The 24,622-nt window shown below is 44.2% G+C and overlaps 1 protein-coding gene across 1 annotated transcript in view; it reads left to right on the top strand.

Annotated features, from left to right (window-relative positions):
- Positions 1-6,972: 6,972 nt before the first annotated feature.
- The window catches only part of LOC133151131 (palmitoyltransferase ZDHHC5-A-like), a 58,385-nt gene continuing 40,735 nt past the window's right edge, over positions 6,973-24,622 (top strand). The window contains exon 1 of the mRNA XM_061273897.1: positions 6,973-7,087. The gene's annotated coding sequence lies outside the window, so the exon portion shown is untranslated. The remainder of the gene's footprint in view (positions 7,088-24,622) is intronic.

Raw genomic sequence — 24,622 nt, 5'->3', positions numbered from 1 at the left:
CAAAATGCGTATTACAGGTCGGTCATATTTTATTTCACAACACTTTGCCTTGTTCCTTTCGTCTCTGCTGTTCACTTCAAACACGCTCCATGCGACCGCAATGCTCTCGCATCAGACGCTTGCTCGATCACCTGCTCGTTTGCTGTCTGCCACAATGTACCCTACACAAATCCGAAACATTTGTTGCGGCTCCGAGTCACGACGAGGGTCAAGTTTTGGTTTCCAAGGGTGTTTTTATTCCTCTTCAACGTCTCTCCCATACAGAGCCGCCTTTTTCACGTCCGCACGCCTTTTTCAAATGTGCGCACTGAGCGCGGTGGTGCCTTTACGGGGAGTCGGAGAAATCAACGCCAGCAAAAAAAAATACATCCAGCCTAGTTAAGACCATACCAAAGACTATAAAAATGGGACCCATTGCCTCCCTGCGTGTGTGACGATCATTGGGACTCAAAAAAAAAAAAAATTAAAAAAAAAAATTAAAAAAAAAAAAATTAATTTTTTTTTTTTTTTAAAAATTGGGTGCGTATTATACATGGGTACAGGCTTTTTTCCAGCGTCAACATGCCATTTTTAGGGTGCGTATTATACATGGGGGCGCATTATACATGGAAAAAAACGGTACATGGAAAAAAACGGTAGTTCCAAAAGGGACAAAATACTAGTCGCTATCTTACTTGGTTGCAAATATAGCTATTACATCAAAAGGTATGGTATGAACCTGCTGAAAGCTGTGTGAGAATCCTGTTGTAGAAATATATAGTAACACGTGGTTTGTTAGTGTTTGACGTTTTTCTTTAGCAGTGAGAAGTGAACCCCATTTTTAAGTTTTTTTTAAGGGTTCTTTTAAGGTATTTTTAAGGGTGAGATTACAAAGAAAGTTGAGTCAAGGTCAAAACGGATGACAGGTCTGGTAGACATTGAGTAAAAACCTGGATAATCATTTCTCTAAATCAGAACAGTCAAAATCAATGTTCCCTCTAAGCTGCGTGCCTAAGCAATTGCGCAATTCTCTCACCCTCTCAGCACACCAATGTGTTTGGCTCAAAATAAGCAAAACAAAATGAGAACTAATTGAATCTGAGCTGGATTTCCATTTTTTATATTATCCTCCTATAAAAGGTTTATTTTAATTAATCATTACAGAATCACTTTTCAACTTTATTACGCTTTTAAAATAAATTGATTACTTGTGCCCCTTCCGAGTTTTGAACGAAACAGCCCCTGTTTAATATTTTACCATAATTTACCAGAAATTGGAGACGTAACCCAAGACCTAAAAAAAAATCTCTGGAATTCTCAAAATTCAACTGGAAATTAGCCTTTTTCCTTCGAAATATTACCTCACTTTCGGGCTTTTACTGCAGTCGTATTTTATCTAAGTAGCTTTTAATCTGATTTACTTTATTTTCAAACATTTCTAATTCCAATGTGCCAGTATCCCAATGTGCCTTTACCACAACGTTGTCAGGGCTGCAAAGGCAAAGCTGCACATAGCTGCTCGTAGTTCTAGTTTATTTTATTTTTAAATACTTTTTTGGCTGACATGAAACTGATGGGATGCCTATGGTGTAGTCAAGCACAAACATATGTATTATATTTCTCAGTGGTGGTGTGCTTGGTTGTTCTTTGACCAGTTAAAGGAGTAGTCTGCCTTTCGCCTGTTGTCTGCAGGGATAGGCTCCAGCACCTCCCGCGACTCTGAAGGATAAGCGCTGTTATTTATTTGTGTGTGTGCGTGTATGTGTGTGCGTGTGTGTGTGTGTGTGTGTGTGCGCGCGAATGCGTGGGCGAGATGTTTGTAAGTAGGAGCAACGTTTTCCATAGGAATCATGTAAAAGCAAATAATGTCTGCTGGACTATCCCAAAAGTCACACTTTTTACCCTATTACTCTGTGTAAAAGAACATGCAGAAAACCAAAACAACAGTTTAACTTTTTCTTTTTTAAACCTTTATACCAAAAAATAAATGTCATTTTATTCTTGACCTCCTAACTTTGCTTGTGGATGAGGGAATCTGTTCTAATTTTCTACACTTGCTAAAAATACCACAGAGAAAACACAGAAAAAGTCAAGTTAGTAATTTAGTGTATATTTGCACGTACTCCTTGCAATGTGTTCACATACGCGTCATTACTTTTTGGTGAAACTAGTGAGTTTTCCGACTGTGTGAGTGGTCATTGAACGCACCTCGCGCAGAACGTGAGTGAGAACGTAAAAAAAGAAAATAAAAGGATGTGCACAACATTTTATTGAAAACAAACTGGTACTATCTGGCGTACTGCAACAGCAGCCGCCTTTCACTAACTGCGTGCGTGTTCCAACAGCAGGGGATAGCGAGTTTCACCTACTTTGGCACAACGGCCATACCGTGTTGCGAGCTCGACGATACGCATGCATTTGCCATGTTCCTTTATGACTTTGAGTTTCTTTGGAGACATTCTCGACTACACTACCGTATTTTTCGCACCAAAAGGCGCACTGGATTATAAGGTGCATCCTCATTGAATTTTTTATTTTAGAAATTATTTCATATATAGTGCGCACCGGAGTAAAAGGCGCATAAAATAGAAGCTATACTGCAACAAACTGAGGTTGACTAGGGTTGCGGTATGCCTCTACTAGCCAATAACCAATGAGCCCTCTGTAAACTATCGTGTTTCTCAAACTATCTCCTATTAAATGATCGAACTGACTAAAGTTCAATCTAACACTGGTACTGCTTACTTATGTTTCCCTTCCATATCGATCTGTAAATTTACTGTATTTTCCGGACTATAAGGCGCACCTAAAAACCTAAAATTCTCTCAAAAGCCGACGGTGCGCCTTATAGTCCGGTGCGCCTTATATATGGACCAAATTCCTAAATTTAAACTGGCCCGAACAATTGTGTCATGAAATCAATCATAAGTGGCCCGCTGAAGACTATGAATCATGAATCAAAAAGACAATGGATCATTATTTTGTCATTATAAAGTAATTTGTTGCGTCTGAAGTTGAAATAAAAAAGATAAAATGGAGAATGATTTGATTAGGATTAAAAATCTGACACGACGCATTCATGGTGCGCCTTATAGTCCGGTGCGCCTTATATAAGGACGTTTTAAAATGGGCCATTCAATGAAGGTGCGCCTTATAGTCCGGAAAATACGGTACTCGAAACATTAACAAAGCAGCCTAATTTGACATGAAATAGCCTCGTGCGTATAGCAGCTATCATTATAGCATTAGCCACCCACAGACTCCCATGAGCCTCAGCTCACAGACTCCCATGAGCCTCAGCAAAGTGCCCCCTGTAAATAATCGCGTTTCTCAAACTATCTCCTATAAAATGATCGGAACTAAATAAAGTTCGATCTAACACATTGGTACTGCTTACTTATGTTTCCCTTCCATATCGATCCGTAAATGTACTCGAAACATTAACGGAGCAGCCTATTTTGAGACAAAATAGCCTCGTGCGTATAGCAGCTATCATTATCAAAGTCAAAGTCAAAGTCAGCTTTATTCTCTATTTTATTATTATTTATCAATCCCTTCATATGTCAAACCACACAAAGAAACCGAAATTCCGTTTCCTCTATCCCACGGTGACGAGACACAGTACACGATAGACATAAAAGTAGACGACACAAAATAAAAACAAGAAGGCACAAACAATAAATAATAAATAACAAATAAATAAAATGAGTGATGAATAGATAATAAACAAATAACCCAATAAATAAGAGGAGCAAAACTGTGCCAGTGTGCATACAGCAGACAGTAAGCATAGCGCAAAGTACAGGACGCTACGCAGAAAGGGGGGGCGAGTTCAGGATCCTAACAGCCTGGCGTATGAAGCTGTTGGAGAGTCTGGTGGTGCTTGGTGATGAGACCCACCAGAGTCGTGTCGTCAGCAAACTTCGCTATGCGGTTGTCGCTGTAGGTTGCAGTGCAGTCATGCGTCAGGAGGGTGAAGAGCAGCGGACTGAGCACGCAGCCTTGGGGGGCCCCTGTGCTCAGCGTGATGCTGGCAGAGATTTTGTCGCCAACACGTACCACCTGTGACCTCTGACAGAGGAAGTCCAGTAGCCAGTTGCAGAGGTTGGCACCGAGGCCCAGCTTGTCAAGTTTGCTGATGAGCCGTTGTGGCACAATGGTGTTGAAGGCAGAACTGAAGTCCACAAACAGCAATCTCACATACGAGTCCCTTCTCTCCAGGTGGGTGAGGGCCGAGTGGAGGGAAGAGCAGATGGCATCCTCAGAGGACCGTTTGGCTCGGTACGCAAACTGGAAGGGGTCAATGGTGGTGGGGAGAACGGATCGGATGTGCTCCATGACAAGCCGCTCAAAGTGCCACGGGGCGGTAGTCATTGAAGCAGGACGGAGCGGGTTTCTTGGGCACAGGTACGATGGTGGCAGCTTTGAAACACGACGGGACGATGGCCTGCTGCAGGGAAGTGTTAAAGATGTCTGTGAAGACATCCGTCAGCTCACCAGCGCAGTCCTTCAGCGCTCGACCCGGGATGTTGTCAGGGCCCGCCGCCTTACGGATGTTGATAGCGGCAAGCGCCCTCCTCACGCTGTCGGCGGAGAGGCACAGGGGCAGCTCGTGTGAAGGAGGAGTGGCCTTCAGCGGGCAAGTGCTGTTCTGAGCGTCGAAGCGAGCAAAGAAGCGGTTGAGGTCATTGAGCAGACGGACGTCGCCTTCACAGCTCTGCGGCGCGGGCTTGTAATCCGTGATGGTCTGAATGCCCTGCCAAAGGCTCCGTGCGTCCCTGCTGTCCTTGAAGTGGGCGGTAATTTTGCACGAGAACGCCCTCTTTGCATCTTTGATGCCCCGGGACAGGTCAGCCCTCGCAGTCCTCAATCCAGCCTCATCCCCCGCTCTAAAGGCTTTGTCCCTGGCCCTCAGCAGCCTGAAGACAGCCCCTGTCAGCCATGGCTTCCGGTTAGCCCGAGTGACGATGGATTTTGAGAGAGTCACATCATCAATGCACTTCCTGATGTAGGAGGAAACAGAGTCAGTATACTCCTCAATGTCTGTCCGATCGTCGCAAGTGGCAGCCCTCCTAAACATGTCCCAGTCAGTAGAGCCAAAGCAGTCACGAAGCGCATCAGAGGCACCCTCAGGCCACACCCGTACCCGCTTGCGAACCGGTCTGGATGTTCTCACCATTTGTCTGTATGCGGGCAAAAGCATAACAGTGATATGGTCCGAAAGTCCAAGATGGGGGAGGGGGGCGGCTTTGAAAGCTCCTTTATGCGAAGAGTGGACCAGGTCCAGGAAGCTGTCGCCACGCGTAGGAAAATTAACATGCTGGTGAAGCCTCCGATTATAGCATTAGCCACCCGCAAACTCCCATGAGCCTCAGCTCGCAGACTCCCATGAGCCTCAGCAAAGTGTCATGGCAGACCCCTGTAAACAATCGCGTTTCTCAAACTATCTCCTATAAAATGATCGGAACTGACTAAAAATTAAAACATTTAAAATTAAATTTAAATTCCCAATGATCGTCACACACACATCTGGATGTGGTGAAATTTGTCCTCTGCATTTAACCTATCTCCGTGTGATTTTATTCCATCCCCTGGGGGAGAGGGGAGCAGTGAGCAGCAGCGGTGCTGCGCTCGGGAATCATTTGGTGATCTAACCCCCCAATTCCAACCCTTAATGCTGAGTGCCAAGCAGGGAGGCAATGGGTCCCATTTTTATAGTCTTTGGTATGACCCGGCCGGGGTTTGAACCCACAACCTTCCAGTCTCAGGGTGGACACTCTACCACTAGGCCACTGAGCTGGAAAAGTGTGATCTAACACATTGGTACTGCATACTTATGTTTCCCTTCTATATCGATCCGTAAATTTACTCGAAACATTAATGGAGCAGCATATTTTGAGATGAAATAGCCTCGTGAGTATAGCAGCTATCAGTATAGCATTAGCCACGTGCAAACTCCCATGAGCCTCATCTCGCAGACTCCCATGAGCCTCAGCAAAGTGTCGTCGCACTTAGTAAATTTTAAGATTTTAAGTGCGCCTAATAATGCGGAAAATACAGTACTTGTTTTTTAACTTTGCTAACGAACAGGTGTGGCAGAGCAAAGGAGATAAGGTGGTAGGTGGGGGTGACAGGAGTGTCAATTCGGTCAGAAATTGGTTTTAAATTATAAAAGGCACAAGTTGGTAACAATGCACACAAAAAAAACCTTAAATTTAACATCATCCAACTAGCACCTTTTGCTATCCATTTGTGGCCTGCTGTCCTCTTTTTTTTTTTTTTTTTTACTTATTTTTTTTTTATTTTTCCCACGGCCTAAAAACATTTAACGCAGCCTGCCACACTAATTTTCTTGGCCTTGATATATTGCCATATAAAGTATTTGTGCTTGTTGTTCACTTTATGCACCTGGGTCCATTTAAATTTGAATAAGCGGAGTGTACCCTCTTGTCATTCATTTAGTCTCTATTTAGTATATCTGGCTTTTGGTCAATGTCCTTTGAATACTTCCTTCCTTATGTGTCCTCTGCAGATATTTGGCAAGGAAGAGGTCTGTCCACAGTGTGTGTGTGCAGCCTCCATTTCCACGGCCACAACTGACTGAGACTCAGCTAACCACAAAGATCCTGGGCAATGGTTTACGAGGAGATCTGCATAGGGTGAGCTAAGATCAAAGCTAAATTCAATTGGGTTATAGTCGCAGGTTTTCATCAATCTTGTCCCTTCTGGTGCCAACACAAGTGGCTACCACTGAAGTCTTCAGACCTCTTTAGACAGCACTTTTACCTTGTTCTCCATATTTGTTTATTGCAAATATTTTTAATCAGGCTGATATCAAACCCCCATAACGTTAGGTTTGTGCCACCATTACATTGCATCATCAAAGAGAGCCAGTTTTAAATACTTGATTGCTGATTAATTTGTAAGAATCGTCCCGGAAAACATGAAACCAATGAAAATTTCAACATTGTTACTTATGATATTTTGGCCTGACACCAGCAGTAGATCCCGTGGATGTGTTCAAAGTCAAATCAGCTGCTTCTTCAAGAGAGTAGCTACCCAAAGTACAGTCTTCATGCTGGAGGTGGCATACGGGGACTAAAGTGAAGTAAAGTGATTTTTCATATATGAGAGATTAACAATGACGCGTTTCTCAAACTAGCTACTTTAAAATGATCAGAACTGACTAAAGTTCGATCTAACACATTGGAACTGTTTACCTATGTTTCCCTTCCATATTGAGCCGTAAATGTGTATAACCAGTATGGATCAACAAATTCATCAATTGATCCATATATAAGGCGCACTGTCGGCTTTTGAGAAAATTTTAGGTTTGTAGGTGCTCCTTATAGTCCAGAAAATATGGTACATTGTATTTTTAGACACTGTACTGTGCTTTTGAATGCTTCTTTGTATTTTTTAACACTTATGTAAACATTTTAAAGTCAAACTGATTTTCATAAACATTCTTTATTTAAAAAATAAAGAAAATAAATAAGAGTAAATATAATGTTACAATATCCGCACAAGACTTATATGAACCTTTGTTGAAGTTTTAGTCACTTTATTGTTTTTTAAACACTTTTTTGTATTTTCAAATACTTTTGTAAAAATTTTAAAGTCAAACTGACGTTCAGAAACATTCTTATTTATTTAAATAAAAAAGAAAACAAATAAGAGTAATTATATCTTGTATAATATTACCATCTGCTGTTTGTTATTGTGTGTCACTGGAGTGTCTTACTATGTTATCATCATGTGAATGTCAACCCAGAACTTGGTGCCCGTACGTTAAATGAATGTGAATACTAAATTAGCCAGCTAATAAGGTTAAAACTTTATTGCCGTAATCCCTCGTTTATCGCGGATAATTGGTTCCAAGACCACCCGCGATAGCTGAAAATCCGCGATGTAGAGAAAATTGATATATATAAATATAATATATATTTAAATATATTAATAAATGACTTTGATGAACCTTTATTGTATTTTTAAACTGTATTGTACTTTTACCTACATTGTAGTTTTAAACACTGTATTGTGCTTTTAAATGCTTCTTTGTATTTTTAAACACTTTTATTAACATTTTAAAGTCAAACTGATTTTCATAAACATTCTTTATTTAAAACAGAAGAAAATAAAGAAAATAAGAGTAAATATAATGTTACAATATCCGCAAAAGACCTATGTTGAAGTTTGATTCACTTAGTTTTTTTTTAAACACTTTTTTGTATTTTTAAACATTTTTGTAAAAATGTGAAAGTCAAACTGATGTTCAGAAACATTCTTATTTATTTAAATAAAAAAGAAAACAAATAAGAGTAAATATATTGTTACAAGATCCACACAAGACTTTCATTAATCTTTTTTGAAGTGTAATCGTGTCTGTCTCCTCTCTGCTCTTGCGTGCTAGCTGGCTGACACGCAAGGGCATCTGCACAAGACTTTTTATACACTCTATTGTACTTTTAAAAAGGTTATTATATTTTAAACACTTTTTTTAACATTTCAAACTGTAAACGTGTCACGGCTCAGCTCTGCTCTTGCCGTGCTGACCGGCTGACGCGCCCCTGCAGCCCAGCGCAAGGGCATCTGCACACTGCTCAGAGGCCGTCCCAAATCCTGAACGACAGTGCTTTTTTCCGACGTGCGCGGCAGCCAGCCAGGCACCCGGCGCTTGTCCTCAGTGCACGGCCCGCACTATCACCAGTCATTGCTGTTGCCAATGACTGTTTCTGCACGGTGGTGCGTTTTTCCTTAGTGCGCGGCTGTCTCGTCTCCGCTCTCGCCCTGCGGGCCGGCTCACGCACCCTCCACGCTAGACCTCTGAGGCGCGTGTCACCAATAAGGAACTGCTAAACATCAGTCCTCACCGTTTTGTCTGCTTTGACACGCACGCTTGCCACCTGATTCCTGTTTGCCTGACCCGCTGTGTAACGAGATGCCCACACGACGCGGGTTCGCTGGCCGGCTTGTCATTTGAAAGTGTAAACATGTCATGACTCAGCTTTTCTCTTGCTATGCTGACTGGCTGACGTGTCCCTGCAGCCCAGTGTGAGGTTATCCGGACAAGACTTCCATCCATCCATCCATTTTCTATATTGCTTGTCCCCACGTGGGTCGCGGGTGTGCTGGAGCCTATCCCAGCAGTCATCGGGCAGTACGCTGGGGACACCCTGAACTGGTTGCCAGCCAATCACAGGGCACACAGAGACAAACAACCATCCGCACTTGCACTCAAACCTAGGGGAAATTTGGAGTGCTCAAATTGGCCTACCAAATATGTTTTTGGAATGTGGGAGGAAACCGGAGTGCCCAGAGAAAACCCACGCAGGCACGGGGAGAACATGCAAACTCCACACAGGGAGAGCCGGAGGTGGAATGGAACTAGCACCCTCCTAACTGTGAGCCGGACGTGCTAACCAGTGCACCACTGAGCTGCCCCGCACAAGACTTTCATAATTTTATTTTTAAACACTTTATTATACTTTGAAACACTATTGCATCTTTAAAGCAGTGGTTCTTAACCTTTTTCCTTGTTCGCACCCCATTCAATTCACCAACCAGTTCTCGCACCCCTAACCCTAACCCTAAATAATTATTATAATAATAATTGGTTTACTTTACAGTTATAAGGATAAATTAGCATTATCCCTAATCCCAATTAACACAATGACTTCTTGATTTCCAGAATTTTTCACTTTTTTCGGTTACCCGATCATTATCCCCGAAAAATTGTAAATTTCCCCCAGGGTATCTTCGCACCCCCTAGGAAGTATTCTCGCACCCTACGGGAATGTAAAGACACTATGGGGTCCCAAAATGTATTTGATAAAGATGGACTTGTATTTTTGGAAACTGCGAATTGAAGAGTAATTGATGAAAAATCAATGGTTTGTATGTGATTGTTGAAGTTTATCCCGGAAATTGCCGAAGTGACTGTGACATAGATTTTAGGAGGCCGAGCGTTGCCGAGTTATTTAGCCCATGTAAGCATAATGGCGGATACAGAAGTGATGTCGTCTGACTAATCTCCCTCACGTGATTCTTCATCTTCTGACGAAAATGAAGAAGAGTATGATTTCTTTCTTGGGGTACAAGGCTACCAATTTGAACCAGTGAGAAGTACCCCAGCGACTGAAGCATCGCAAAACGAAGGCGCGGATGGTACAGCCAGATGGGGAGAAAATCAGTGGCTATATACCGATATTGTTTTGGGTGTCCAATTTAATAAATTCTAAGAAAGTTGCAAAGAAAATTTCTTATAATAACATATTCGGCAACATATTTTGTCATAGGGTAGAAAACAGTAGGAAAATATTTTTTTAGGACTGGGAAAACCCATGAACGATTATTACTTTGGTTCGCTAATACTTATTTTCCCTTTGCACACAGTATGTTACTACTGAAGTTACACCTATAGTTATAATCCTAAACTTTTTTATTTTTCAAATAACATTTTCATACCTGAAGAATCTCCCTTTTGACAATTGCACAGCTCTGTCTTGGCACTTTTGAGGGGGGGTGGGTGAACTTGGGGGGGGGGCTCCGTTGTCTCTATTATGCTTATGTGTGAAGTATTGGAGACAAAACACCAGGAAATTGTATGGACCTTCGCGCTATCAATCGGTAAACAATGGGGGGAGTCCTATCATCTACGTCACGGTACCATGTGAATGGCGCGGTTCATGACAGGGACAGGAAAGATCGAGAAATACACACAAATTGACTGCGTTTGGCTCACGAATGCAATTTTATTTCAAATTCTATAAAATTATTTGGATACAGGTGAAAATAATCAAACATTCTGAGTGATTTTTAAAACATGTTAAAGGTGCCTTTACATACGCTTTAAATACTTGCTATGCCCTTCTGCTTTAATGACGCACGACGCAAACTAGCTGACTGGCTCGTCAGCTTGCCTCGTAGTCCTTCTGTCACGGTGCGGATGGTGGAAATGGAGCAGGGCGACCAAGTGAGGCTTGGACCAGGGTTTATTAACACAAACTCAAAAGACTCGGCAAACTGACATGACTTACTAACAAAATCAACAGGACTGACCGTAAAAGATGTGGAACAAAAAGACAGGGTGACATTACCAAAGACAGGAACAGGAACCAAACAGACATCATGACAGTAACACATGCAATGATCCGACGGTGAGCGAGGGGCAGACAGGACTTAAATACAAAACACGAAACACGAGGCAGGGGACCGCGGTTACATTGATTGAGGTGACACAGGAAGGGAGGGGTGACGCGAACAGAAACTATGGCAACCTAGACACATAGCAAAACTGGGGACGAGATATGACACCTGCTCTACTGTATTATGAATTATAAATCCTTCAATTTCATTCTACAGTTATTCTCAATTCAGAGCAGGTGTCAGGTTTATTTTGATGACTGAATAACTATTAAGAGAAGAGCAACAGCAAACAGACCACAAGTGAGACAGAATATTAAGTCTTTTCTCGCGAGGAGTGCAGTACAGATCCTTCACAACAATCTCACTACACTAAAATATCTGTAGGCACTCCCGCTCTTTTTATTTGGATTTGCCCTACCCACAGTGTGAGACAAGCCCCTAAAGAAAGGAGGGGGAAAGCATGTGGGCTTTGCCTCGTAAGGAAAAATCACTAGGTGTTTACATACTAATAAAGACATCTGGGAAGAGGGAGTTCGAGTGGACTGGATACAGAAGAGAAAACCTTTGACCTCAAGTAAAAACATAGCAAGGGAAGTTTTACGACATTGTGTAGTATGCAACAAACTAAGTTATTTATTACTGGTTATATACATTCCAACCTAATCCTACGATCAAGATAGTTAGGAAACCCTGACTTTAATGGTCACTTGGAGGTTCATCTGGGGTGCAAGACAGCAATGAGGCATGTTGTCTAACAAAGTGGTCTTTGTTAGAAAGGAACTGTCCTTCTGTGGTACATCATAAAAACAGCAAGGCCAAACAGCAAGCATATATTGCAGTAATATTGCGGTAAAGCATTGATTAGAGAACGCATGATAACATTTATATACATTTTTCTAACAATTCCCTCCTGTTTATCATAAGTTCTCAGAGACCATCTTATCACCTAAAAGCGGCCATTTCAAAAAGATTTTCAGCCGTAGGATCACAATTCATAAGAACAAATTTAAACCCGGGAGGAGATCGAACCTTAATAATCAATGTCAGAGTCGGGAAACAAATCGGACAGGTTTACCACAGGAGCTTCACAGATGGGGCCATCACCAGAGCAACAACCCTCGTCAGTCGCAAAGTCTTCCCCTTGGAGCTACGGAAAAGTCTCAGCTGCTGGAGAGATAGCAGTTGTAATTAATCTGTTAATTAGAGACCGGAGACACGGAATACAACAACATCCACACAAGGTCAAAACAGCAGAAAAAACGGCAAGGGAGACTAGGACCGAGGAAACCAGGGTGTTAGGGTGGTGCTCACTCTAACTTATTTTGCAAGGACCACACTGGAGACAAGTTAGTCATTCTAGGCACCTGCAGGCGGAGAGTTCACTCGTCGCTGTGCTCACAGCGATGGTCGAATGAAGTCTGACTCAGGCCTCGTCAGGCGTTTATTTATTGAGAGAAACAAAGTGGGGTTGCAAGTGGGGGTTTGGGAATACACAGGTTGGGCTGGAGACGCCACCCTGCTGATCAAGGCATAGCAGGGGGCCTTTTACGACTTTCTGTAAACAAAGCACCTTTGATTGCTTCCTCTGAGTTTAGTCAATCAGTGGTAAACTAATTTTGTCTAGACAGGACAAACTAATTAAATTATTACAGGTTACATTCCAACATAATCATACGATGAAGATATTCTGCAAACCCTAACACAGGGTACGGTACTGTCCGAACACGTTTAGCCAGTCGTTCCAAACCTCCGTGTTCACTCCACTGTGTTCCTTCATTTTCCCATTCAAGGTCCTCAGGCCCTCAAGGGCCTGGGACAGGCTTCCATCAGCGGCAGTACCATTTGGAATAAATGTGCAGCATTGCTCACCAAACATGGCGCAGACACCACCCTCTTTTGAGAGTAGCATGTCAAGGGCCATTCAGTTCTGGAAAGCCATGAGGGAAGTCGCGGCCAGTTGGGAGTGGACCGCCCTGAAACCCGCCTCGGTCCAATTTCCAAGCCTCTGCACGTTGTAATGGTTGTAGTTGATCCTGTCGACATTTTTGTTAAGAGTACACCACCAACACAGGGTGGATTCAAAACCAGCTGCTATCTGATTCACCAGCTTACACTTATCCGGTACTCCTCTGGGAACACCAATTGCATCAATTTTGGTCAGATCATCGTCGGCTGTCAAATTCAAAGATATTTTGGTTTTTACCAGCTTTTTCTTTTTTCAGATCTTGGGATGTTGATACATATACAATTTAGCTTGACTACATTCTCTGAAAGCAATGGCTTCTTTTTCTTTCTTCAATGGATATTACTATAAAGAATGCTCTGTCACACATTTCATAATCCAATAGACGTGATAGATTTCACACAATCTTTGATCAATGGTGACGGTACAACATAAGGCAATGGTCACAAACCCATACATATGACATATTAAATTTTGTTTGTCTTTACAGCTTGTATTGCCATTAGCAATCAATTGTTTCGTTTAGCAGTTTACTCTAATACTAGTTACCTGAAACAAATTATCCACATTCACTTTAGATATATTCATCCCATTCTTTAACATCTACAGCGGTTGTTGACAAAGTACACATATAAACATCATACTTTCATGGCAGTCCAGATCTGACACAGCAGATCATCCTGCAAAGGTCAAATTGATCTTTTAAATCGCTACAATGCAGCATAATTTTTTTTTGGAGTGATCAATATAAGTTGTTCACTCATCTCTCCCCTCCTCATTATGACTTAGTTCCCACAAATACCATATTGCTGAAGTTAACAAAGTGGCAACAAAGATAGCCACCTTACATGCAATAACGTCATTGTTCCATTTTCTTGTTCCCGGCATTTCTCTAAGAGGTAAGGCTCCCTTTGGGTCACTTTTTCCGATTGAACGTTACCTCAAAAGAAATTACCCTTTTTTAATTTGCTAGGACCACCTCAACTGACCTTTCTGCTATTTTAATGGCAGTTGACGTAATTATCACTATTCAATGTGGCCCTTCCCCCTTGGAAGAACACCAGTGTTTTGTTTTCAATGCTCTTAATGAGAACGTGCTTTGTTCTTTTTGCCTTTAAAATATTAATTATAAATATAAAATGTAAATGCCAAATTTAAATCATCCTTAGTTTCCCACTTGGTTTTAAAACATGGTAATCTATATTGTCGGCCAAACAATTTTTCATACGGGGTTAAACCCACAGTACTTGTAATATTTATGTACAGTTTGACCAGGTCTAAACATTTTGTCCATGATCTTCCATTTTTTCCCCCCCAAAAAAATTCCATATCTCGGTATTATTATTATTATTTTTTTTTTTTTTACATAACGTTTTTGCCACTGTTAAGGCATTCAGTGTTTTTGTTTAAACCAAATCAAACCATTTTGAGAATGCATCTATTATGACCAGGCATTATAACCCTGTGGATTGTGTTTAGCACATGTTAAACAAGCTCTAGAATTTTTTATTTTTTTTTTGAAAATGTTTTGAATATGAATCAAATCCGTATGTTGTATAAAGCTGACTGAACTGCCCCACTATCCCTCCTCTTGAGCCATGTGACATACAAACATGGCTCAATATTGCCGCCCATTTGTATAGGTTTTTTGTAGGATAGGTCAGTCTTCTGGTCATTTATAGATACCATTCTCCACTCCGACCCCTCTTTACGTCCATAATTGCATTTCAGTCTACGGACTTTGTCGCTGCACATCTTTAAAAAAAGTTTCAGTAATTCAATCCGCTTCTTGTGTGTATAAAATTTGAAGCGTCTTTTGCACTGCAGCTATGCGGTTCCGTCTGCAAGCTTGTTACCTCTTGACACCTTATCAGTCTCGTGCGTGCCCTGCACACGTGCATATAGCTATTTGTCGTGGCAATTGGACTGCTTCCACAACTAACTTAGTTGTAGTTTCTTGTAGTTTTTTTTTTTTTTTCAATTGGTTTCTCATCGTTTATCACAAGAATCTTAGTAATTTGAACAAAAATCAAAAAGTATGTTTCATTTTACTCAATTGTACGATTTAGAGAATCCATATGTAGTAAAGTGTTGTATTACTACATATGATTTCATCTTCATTTAATTTGACACACTTTTCAAAATGCTTCACAGTGTCCCAGTGCACACGTTTTGCGTGTGTAACTGGTTGTCTCAACCCGTGTTCCACATCCTAATCTTTCCTCCCTCAAGGTGTCAAACCAATCAAGATAAAGATAAAACAACAAAATAACCACCAGTAAATTAATATAATAGTCATTTGTTGTTGTTTCTTAACTTTAACTAACTCAATCACTCTCTCATTCCCAAATGCAAAAACTTGTGTAGTCTTGACACAACCAATCCACTATTTCTTCTAAATTTAGCTTTGAAATGTTGTCATTTAATAATTTTGCTTCATCCAATTCCAGAAAGAAAGTTCTTTCCATCTCTCAAATTTGGTTTCATCAGGGATAGGCATTAATGCAGTGTGGACCAGTTCCTGCCCACAAAAAATTGCTTGCCTTTCTTTTCTTCTTATTTTCACAAAATTGCTTTTGTTTTGCAGTGCAAATCATATAGACTACAATCTAGCAAATTCTTTTGTGCACCTACATAAGCCAATTTTAACACATAACACTGACAGCACACAGACAACACAAAAACTTACAGCAGAGACACAGCTCACAAACAATACAAACAAACAACGCTGCGCAAACGTCATCCTCTGTTTTGACGTTTTGGTTATACTTTTGTTTTCTCATCAGTGCCTTTTATCCGTCATGCAAATATTGTCACATCTTCCTTAAGCATCACTCTCTGAGAGAATCACACTGTCCCTGCTTCGCCTGCAGCCATAGCACCCCTCGTGCGAGGGGTGGGGGCGCAGCATCAATGTTGATTGGTCACAGGCTGGCCATTTCCTGCAACAACCATGATGCCGGCCCACCGCCCACACGAGCATAGCAAAGGCCCACGCGGACAGCCCCGCCCCGCGACAACGCGCGAGCGCAGGCACGCTTATCAGTTTCACCTTCTCAAAGGGCAGGCCAACTTTGCCGTTGCCCCCTTCATCATGTTCACCTTCAACATCTTTTAGTCTTCTACACAACATTTGCTGTCTCATTCTCGTCCTATCAAGCCACCATTGTAGTCACTGTCTGCCACACACGTCTTATTTTCTCTACTGCCACACACTGCTCATCTTAGTTTCTCCAACCAACTTAAACACATCATCGTCCACTTCTCAATTTCCCTATTATTGCTCAACAGCCTCCAGAACATTCTCCATTACTGACTTTTTCATAGGACACACATCTCACTCGCACTCATACACACACCCATTCATGAGGATCCTCTGCACGCACACGCACACACACACCAGCACAAAAGGATGACGCACAACATATAAGAACACACATAGAACGCACTAAGAACACCTTTTTGTTCGTATTACTTGTCAGATTTATTCTCTATTTTACTTTTAGAAGCTATTTGTAATACCTTTCCATTTATTTTGCAAATTTTAACTTAAGTATTACTTTATATTACTTTATCCTTTTAACACAAATATCTCCTGTATATTTAAACTAATCTCTCTTTAATTTTGGCAGCCAGGTTCCCACTTCATTACATGGAAATTTGATTTGATTTTGGCCTAGTCATAACTGTAACCCATTTATCGAAACCTTTTTTAAATCGGTTGGGATCCTGCCTTTCAATTATTTTCCAATCTTTGCATTTTAGTTCATGTCGGGGTAGGGACTTTCGCTTATTATTTAAGTTTCCCATGGTTTATTTTTCTAAAATTTGGAGTTGGTAGTTTGAATGGCACCTACAGTGTCCTAAAACCAACTTTATTCACAGGACAGTGGTTAAAAATTCAATGTGTGGTAAGTCTCCTTTCACCTCCCCCGAAAGAGTTGATGCCTCTGCACCTACACAAAGCCACCGTTTACAATCCTGTGTGTTTATATAGAGGAGCGCTCAAATGAGATCACTCTCAGTCAAACCGTACACAAGCATACCACGCGCGTTTTTTTTTTTTTAAGAACAGAGGAGTCTGCCCCTCCTGCTGCGGAATTTAACTAACATAAAACGTTAGGGGGCTCCACATCCGCCCCTGCAGAATTGAACTGTTTCTAGTTGTATTGATAGGGTCTAGAATTCTCAAGGTTTTTTTGTTTTGTTTTTTTTAATAACAGAGGAGTCCGCCCCTCCTGCTGCGGAATTTAACTAGCTTGAAAGCTAGGGGGCTCCACATCCGCCCCTGCGGAATTTAACTGTTTCTATTTAGTAGAATTAATATTCCTACTCACGGTCTGCTGATTCTCTTCCTCGGAAGATCTCGTCAACCCTCCCGGTGTCCAGCCGGACTGATCGAGACAGTCCCGTCAAAGGGCTTTTGTTTTACCTCGGCCGAGGATTGTCACCTGCGTCGAAGAGCCCGCTGGAACCGTTCAAGGCGTGTCAAGATCCCGGAACGAGCCCCCAATTTCTGTCAGGTTTATTTCAATGACTGAATAACTATTAAGAGAAGAGCAACAGCAAACAAACCACAAGTGAGACAGAATATTAAGTCTTTTCTCGCGAGGAGTGCAGTACAGATAGCTTAATACAATCTCGACACACACTAAAATATCTGTAGGCACTCCCGCTCTTTTTATTTGGATTTGCCCTACCCACAGTGTGAGACAAGCCCCTAAAGAAAGGAGGGGGAAAGCATGTGGGCTTTGCCTCGTAAGGAAAAATCACTAGGTGTTTACATACTAATAAAGACATCTGGGAAGAGGGAGTTCGAGTGGACTGGATACAGAAGAGAAAACCTTTGACCTCAAGTAAAAACATAGCAAGGGAAGTTTTACGACATTGTGTAGGATGCAACAATTAAGTTATTTATTACTGGTTATATACATTCCAACCTAATCCTACGATCAAGATAGTTAGGAAACCCTGACTTTAATGGTCACTTGGAGGTTCATCTGTGGTGCAAGACAGCAATGAGGCATGTTGTCTAACAAAGTGGTCTTTGTTAGAAAGGAACTGTCCTTCTGTGGTACATCATAAAAACAGCAAGGCCAAACAGCAAGCATATATTGCAGTAATATTGCGGTAAAGCATTGATTAGAGAACGCATGATAACATATATATACATTTTTCTAACAGCAGGATCCTGGCCCAAGTAGCCCATTTTAGACTCAAAACCTTTTGGTGTGATAAGGCTCCAAATAAAAATAAATGAATGTTAAGTCTTATAGAGCTCTTTGGCATTTGCCATTTGGTGAAAATATACAGCTCACCATGTGAATCAAATTGGGTTTCTCATAAGGTGGCACGGTGCTTGACTCGCGTCCAACTCACAGTGCAGAGGTTGTGGGTTCGATTTGAGCTGCAGCCTGTGTGGAGTTTGCATATTCTCCCCGTGCCTGCGTAGGTTTCCTCCAGGTACTCCGGTTTCCTCCCACATTCCAAAGACATGCATGTTAGACCGATTGAGCACTCCAAATTGCCCGTAGGTGAGTGTGAATGATTGTTCGTCTTAATGTGCCTTGCGATTGGCTGACAACCAGTTCAGGGTGTACCTCGCCTCCTGCCCGAAGTCACCTGGGATAGGCTCCAGCACGCCCGCGACACTCATGCAGACAAAGCCGTTTGGAAAATGGATGGTTTCTCATTGTTTGGACTATTACTTTTTTCGGATTGACAATGGATGTAGGGACGGCACGTTTCAATGGGGATAGGGCATGATTATTTTATGAATGACGAAGGGACGATGACAGAAGGGTGCCCAGGACAAGGTCAAAGTCAAAGTCAGCTTTATTGTCAATCTCTCCACATGTCACAACACACAAAGAGACCGAAATTACGTTTTTCTCTATCCCACGGTGACGAGACACATAACACGATAGACATACATGTACGCGACACAATATAAAAACAAGAAGGCAAAAATTCAAACAATCAATAGTAAGATTGTCATAGGGTGAAGTGCCCATCTCTATTAAAAACTGATTTTCCCACTTGCTGTCTACTGAAAATGACATCACATGTGTTCAGAGATCACCAATTAGGGCTTATGTGAGGGTCAGAAGCTGAGGTTCGCGTTAAACCCTTTGTTGAGGACTTATTGGAGGGCAATTCATGTGCCAGTAGCTTTGGTAATTCCAATAGCGTATCTTAAAGTTTCTGCAGTTGAAAAGCTCATCATTGTATCTTACGACACAAGCTGATGGGCCGCTGCGAGGCCAACCACCATCCGTCTCAACCACTGCCTCTTGACCGCCCCCAACAAAACAACAACAAAAACAACAAAAAAACAAGACTAAAGGTCCAAAATCCTATTTGGTTGAACAAGTCGAGTGATCCGTTCTCCTTTGTTCCAAAATCCGAATTCTGTTTAAAAAAGAGGAAAGGTCTGGCCGTGAGGAGCATAGCCAAAAAAGTAAAATTGGCGTCTTCCCCTTTCTGCTCGGGGCGGCTGTCTCCTCTGCCTTCCTCGAAGCTTAAGATTTGACAAAGTCCAATTCGAAGATTCTGGAAATTCATCTTAGTAGATTTTGGTTCAATCTAAAAAAAAATGAAAAATCCATCTTCGTTCTTTTACTCCGGGCAGCGTCACGGCCATCGCCCTGACTAAGAAGAAGCGCGCCCGCTCTGTGTCCGGGCAACATATTTATAGGCTTCTGGCATTACCTCATCGTAATATGTAGGTGCACCACTGGTTGTCTTGGCAACCTTGCTTCAAGCAGCAACCACTGCGCCTGACCGCAGTCCGTCACCGGATGCAGATATTTCCTGTTTTGCTCATTCTTTCTTTCACTATTAGCCCTTAATGTCTCCTCTCAACTTAATACATTCAGGTATGGATGGAACACCAATGTTAAATACAGGTTGGACAAAACATTGCAACATGAATCACATATATCTTGTCTAATAAAGATCAATCTCAACACATAATAGTACTTAACACAATAATGGGTTCCTCCAACTTAAACACATATATTGATATTGCTCAAGCTGTGACATTTTAAAATTATGGCATAGCAAACTCATATTCCAAAATTGTGCGTTGCTACGTGCTTGAACAAGTCGTGTCCTCCAAATTGCTTACAATTTAATTTATTAGATTTGTTAATTTCCAAGATGGGCGGCGGCCAAAGGCAGGGACTGATCCCCGGCTGCAGAAGCTGGAGCTTGGGACATGGAATGTCACCTCTCTGGCTGGGAAGGAGCCCGAGCTGGTGTGCGAGGCAGAACAGTTCCGACTAGATATAGTCGGACTTGCCTCCATGCACAGTTTGGGTTCCGGTACAAGCCCTCTCGAGAGGGGCTGGACTCTCTTCCACTCTGGAGTTGCCCACGGTGAGAGGTGTCGAGCAGGTGTGGGTATACTTATTGCCCCCCGGCTGGGCGCCTGCACATTGGGGTTCACCCCGGTGAACGAAAGGGTAGCCTCCCTCCGCTGGGGGGACGGGTCCTGACTGTTGTTTGTGTCTACGCACCAAACGGCAGCTCAGAGTACCCACCCTTCTTGGAGTCCCTGGAGGAAGTGCTGGAGAGCGCTCCTTCTGGGGACTCCATCGTTCTACTGGGTGACTTCAATGCTCACGTGGGCAATGACAGTGAGACCTGGAAGGGCGTGATTGGGAGGAACGGCCCCCCGATCTGAACCCGAGTGGTGTTCTATTATTGGACTTCTGTGCTTGACACGGATTTTCTAAAATGAACACCATGTTCAAACATAAGGGTGTCCATGTGTGCACTTGGCACCAGGACACCCTAGGCCGCAGTTCGATGATTGACTTTGTAGTCGTGTCATCGGATTTGCGGCCGCATGTTTTGGACACTCGGGCGAAGAGAGGGGCGGAGCTGTCAACTGATCACCACCTGGTGGTGGGTTGGAGCCGATGGTGGGGGAAGATGCCGGTCCGACCTGGTCTGCTGGGAACATCTGGCGGAATCCCCTGTCAGGAAGAGCTTCAACTCCCACCTCCGGCAGAGCTTTTCCCACGTCCCGGGAGAGGCGGGGGACATTGAGTCCGAGTGGACCTTGTTCCGCGCCTCCATTGTTGAGGCGGCTGACCGGAGCTGTGGCCGTAAGGTCATTGGTGCCTGTTGTGGCGGCAATCCCCGAACCCGCTGGTGGACACCGGTGGTAAGGGATGCCGTCAAGCTGAAGAAGGAGTCCTATCGGGCCGTTTTGGCCTGCGGGACTCCGGAGGCAGCTGACAGGTACCGGATGACCAAGCGGAACGCGGCTTCGGCGGTTGCTGAGGCAAAAACCCGGGCGTGGGAGGAGTTTGGTGAGGCCATGGAGAATGAGTTCCGGACGGCTTCGAGGAAATTCTGGTCCGCCATCCGGCGTCTCAGGAGGGGGAAGCAGTGCAACGTCAACACTGTTTACAGTGGCGATGGCGTGCTGCTGACCTTGACTCGGGACGTCGTGTGTCGGTGGGGAGAATACTTCGAAGACCTCCTCAATTCCACCTACACGCCTTCCATTGTGGAAGCAGGGCCTGGGGACTCTGAGGCGGACTCTCCAATCTCTGGGGTCGAAGTCACTGGGGTAGTTAAAAAACTCCTCGGTGGCAAAGCCCCGGGGGTGGATGAGATCCGCCCGGATTTCTTAAGGGCTCTGGATGTTGTGGGGCTGTCATGGCTGACACGTCTCTACAACATCGCGTGGACATCGGGGATAGTGCCTCTGGATTGGCAGACTGGGTTGGTGGTTCCCCTCTTTAAGAAGGGGGACCGGAGGGTGTCTTCCAATTACAGGGGAATTACACTCCTCAGCCTCCCTGGTAAGGTCTATTCAGGGGTGCTGGAGAGGAGGGTCCGTCGGGAGGTCGAACCTCGGATTCAGGAGGAACAGTGTGGCTTTCGTCCTGGCCATGGAACAGTGGACCAGCTCTTCACCCTCAGCAGGATCCTCGAGGGTGGATGGGAGTTCGCCCAACCAGTCCACATGTGTTTGGTGGAATTGGAGAAGGCGTTCGACCGTGTCCCTCGGGAGGTTCTGTGGGGGGTGCTTCGGGAGTACGGGGTACCGAGCCAACTGATAAGGGCGGTTCGGTCCCTGTATCACCGATGCCAGAGTTTGGTCCGCATTTCCGGCAGTAAGTCGGATTCGTTCCCAGTGAGGGTTGGACTCCGCCAAGGCTGCCCTTTGTCACCGATTCTGTTCATAATTTTTATGGACAGAATTTCTAGGTGCAGCCGAGGCATTGAGGGTGTCCGGTTTGGGGACCTCAGCATCGCGTCTCTGCTTTTTGCAGATGACGTGGTGCTGTTGGCTTCTTCAGGCCGTGATCTCCAGCGCTCACTGGAGCGGTTCGCAGCCGAGTGTGAAGCGGTCGGGATGAGGGTCAGCACCTCCAAATCCGAGTCCATGGTCCTCGATCGGAAAAGGGTGGAATGCCCTCTCCGGATCCGGGATGAGATCCTGCCCCAAGTGGAGGACTTTAAGTATCTTGGGGTCTTGTTCACGAGTGAGGGGAGGATGGAACGCAAGATCGATAGGCGGATCGGTGCAGCGTCGGCAGTAATGCGGACTCTGTACCGGTTCGTCGTGGTAAAGAGAGAGCTAAGCCAAAAGGCAAAGCTCTCAATTTACCGGTCGATTTACGCTCCTACCCTCACCTATGGTCACTAGCTATGGGTCGTGACCGAAAGAACGAGATCCCGGATACAAGCGGCCGAAATGAGTTTTCTCCGCAGGATGTCCGGGCTCTCCCTTAGAGATAGGGTGAGAAGTTCGGTCATCCGGGAGAGACTCCTCCACGTTGAGAGGAGCCAGATGGCTCGGGCATCTCATCAGGATGCCTCCTGGACGCCTCCCTGGGGAGGTGTTCCGGGCATGTCCCACCGGTAGGAGACCCCGAGGACGACCCAGGACGCGCTGGAGAGACTATGTCTCTCAGCTGGCCTGGGAACGCCTTGGGATCCCCGGGATGAGTTAGATGAATTGGCTGGGGAGAGGGAAGTCTGGGAGTCCCTCCTGAAGTTGCTGCCCCCGCGACCCGACCCCGGATAAGCGGAAGAAGATGGACGGATGGATGCAGATTTGTTCATTTCCATCAGGTCACCCCTATCTCAAGCTTTAACACCATCCCCTGGTGAAATTTTGAACTACTACATGTTTTGGGATAGCCGATGTGCCTGGGCCAAATTCAATACCTAATTTTACACCATCTCGTACCACCATGCCACTTGACAGGAGGGGCTTTGTCTGTCATATGACTTTACAGCACACTATTGGCCGGTAGACGAGACAATGGGAACACATTCACTATCCTTGCTGCTGAATAGCTTAGAACTCCTCAGTTCTAGCCACGCTTTATCTCAGCCTCCCGCAGTCGCTTTTCGTTTCCAATCTTCCACTTTGTTAATGTCTGCAGAATTGTCAGCATCTCTGATTTGCACTTATTTTGCCATGAACGAGGCAGGACAACCAAATGCAACACGGGCTCCCAAAGTTTAAAGGAGACAAGGAGGGCTGGAATGACTGCAGAGGATTTTCACGAGATGGCGGCGCACACAGTTGCAGCGACTTCGGGCTATCCATTTCAGTGCTTTTTTTCTTCTTGTTTTGTTATCTGTCTATCTATCGTACTATCGTACACTTTTGTTACTGCAAACCTACAGTACATCCGCCAGACGCTTTTGGGTTGCTGTGCCGGATATCTGTTTTGACTGACTTTCACCACAATCACAGTATTCCAGACGACATAGCGAGACCGCCGGGCTCTCCGTGGATTGTTCTCGGATCTTGGAGGTGGCGCAGAAGGAGGAAGGAGAGGAAGCAGAAGCGGGGCCGCAGGTCCGGTATTATGCTAAGGCTACGCATGAAACCGCACAAGCCACCTCTCCCGAGTCTCAATCTTTCCAACACCAGATCCCTGGTGCACAAGACGGACGACTTGGAACTGCAATTTGCTGGAAACAAGTATGTTTGTGACTGCTGTATGGTCACCTGGCTTGACCAGCCAGGTACTCCATCTGGACCAGGAGCCTTCCTGTGGTTTACTGCCTGGAGCACATGCCTCACCTCCGGCTCCTTTACAGTGAGTGGAGGGGTGCTAGGATCTGGTGTGGATGAGGGTGGGGGGAGGGCTACATCAGGTGAGTGAGGCTGTGGTGATTCAAAGCGGGCAAAGAAGCAGTTGAGCTCCTCTGCCAGCGACTCACTTGGGTCTGACGTCACCTCACAGCCCCTGAAGTTGGTGATGGTTTGGATAACCTGCCACACCTCTAGTGATCTGTTGCTTCTACCTCATGTACTCTGCGTTGGCTTTTTTAAATGCCTTTCTTCAGGTCAGCCCGAGTTAAGCTGTAAAGGGCTCTGTCGCCTGACCTGAAGGCAGAGTCACGGGCCCTGAGGAGTGAGCGGACCTGGCTGGGGATCCAGGGTTCCTGGTTGGGAAAGACCCGAATGGTTTTGTCCACACATACGGTTCCCATGCAGAATTTGATGTAGTCCAGGACTGACTCCGTGAACATGGTCAGGTCTTGGTG

The sequence above is a fragment of the Syngnathus typhle genome, linkage group LG3, assembly GCF_033458585.1.
Source record: "Syngnathus typhle isolate RoL2023-S1 ecotype Sweden linkage group LG3, RoL_Styp_1.0, whole genome shotgun sequence".
NCBI classification, from domain to species: Eukaryota; Metazoa; Chordata; class Actinopteri; order Syngnathiformes; family Syngnathidae; genus Syngnathus; species Syngnathus typhle.
This window is presented reverse-complemented; position numbering and strand designations above follow the sequence as displayed.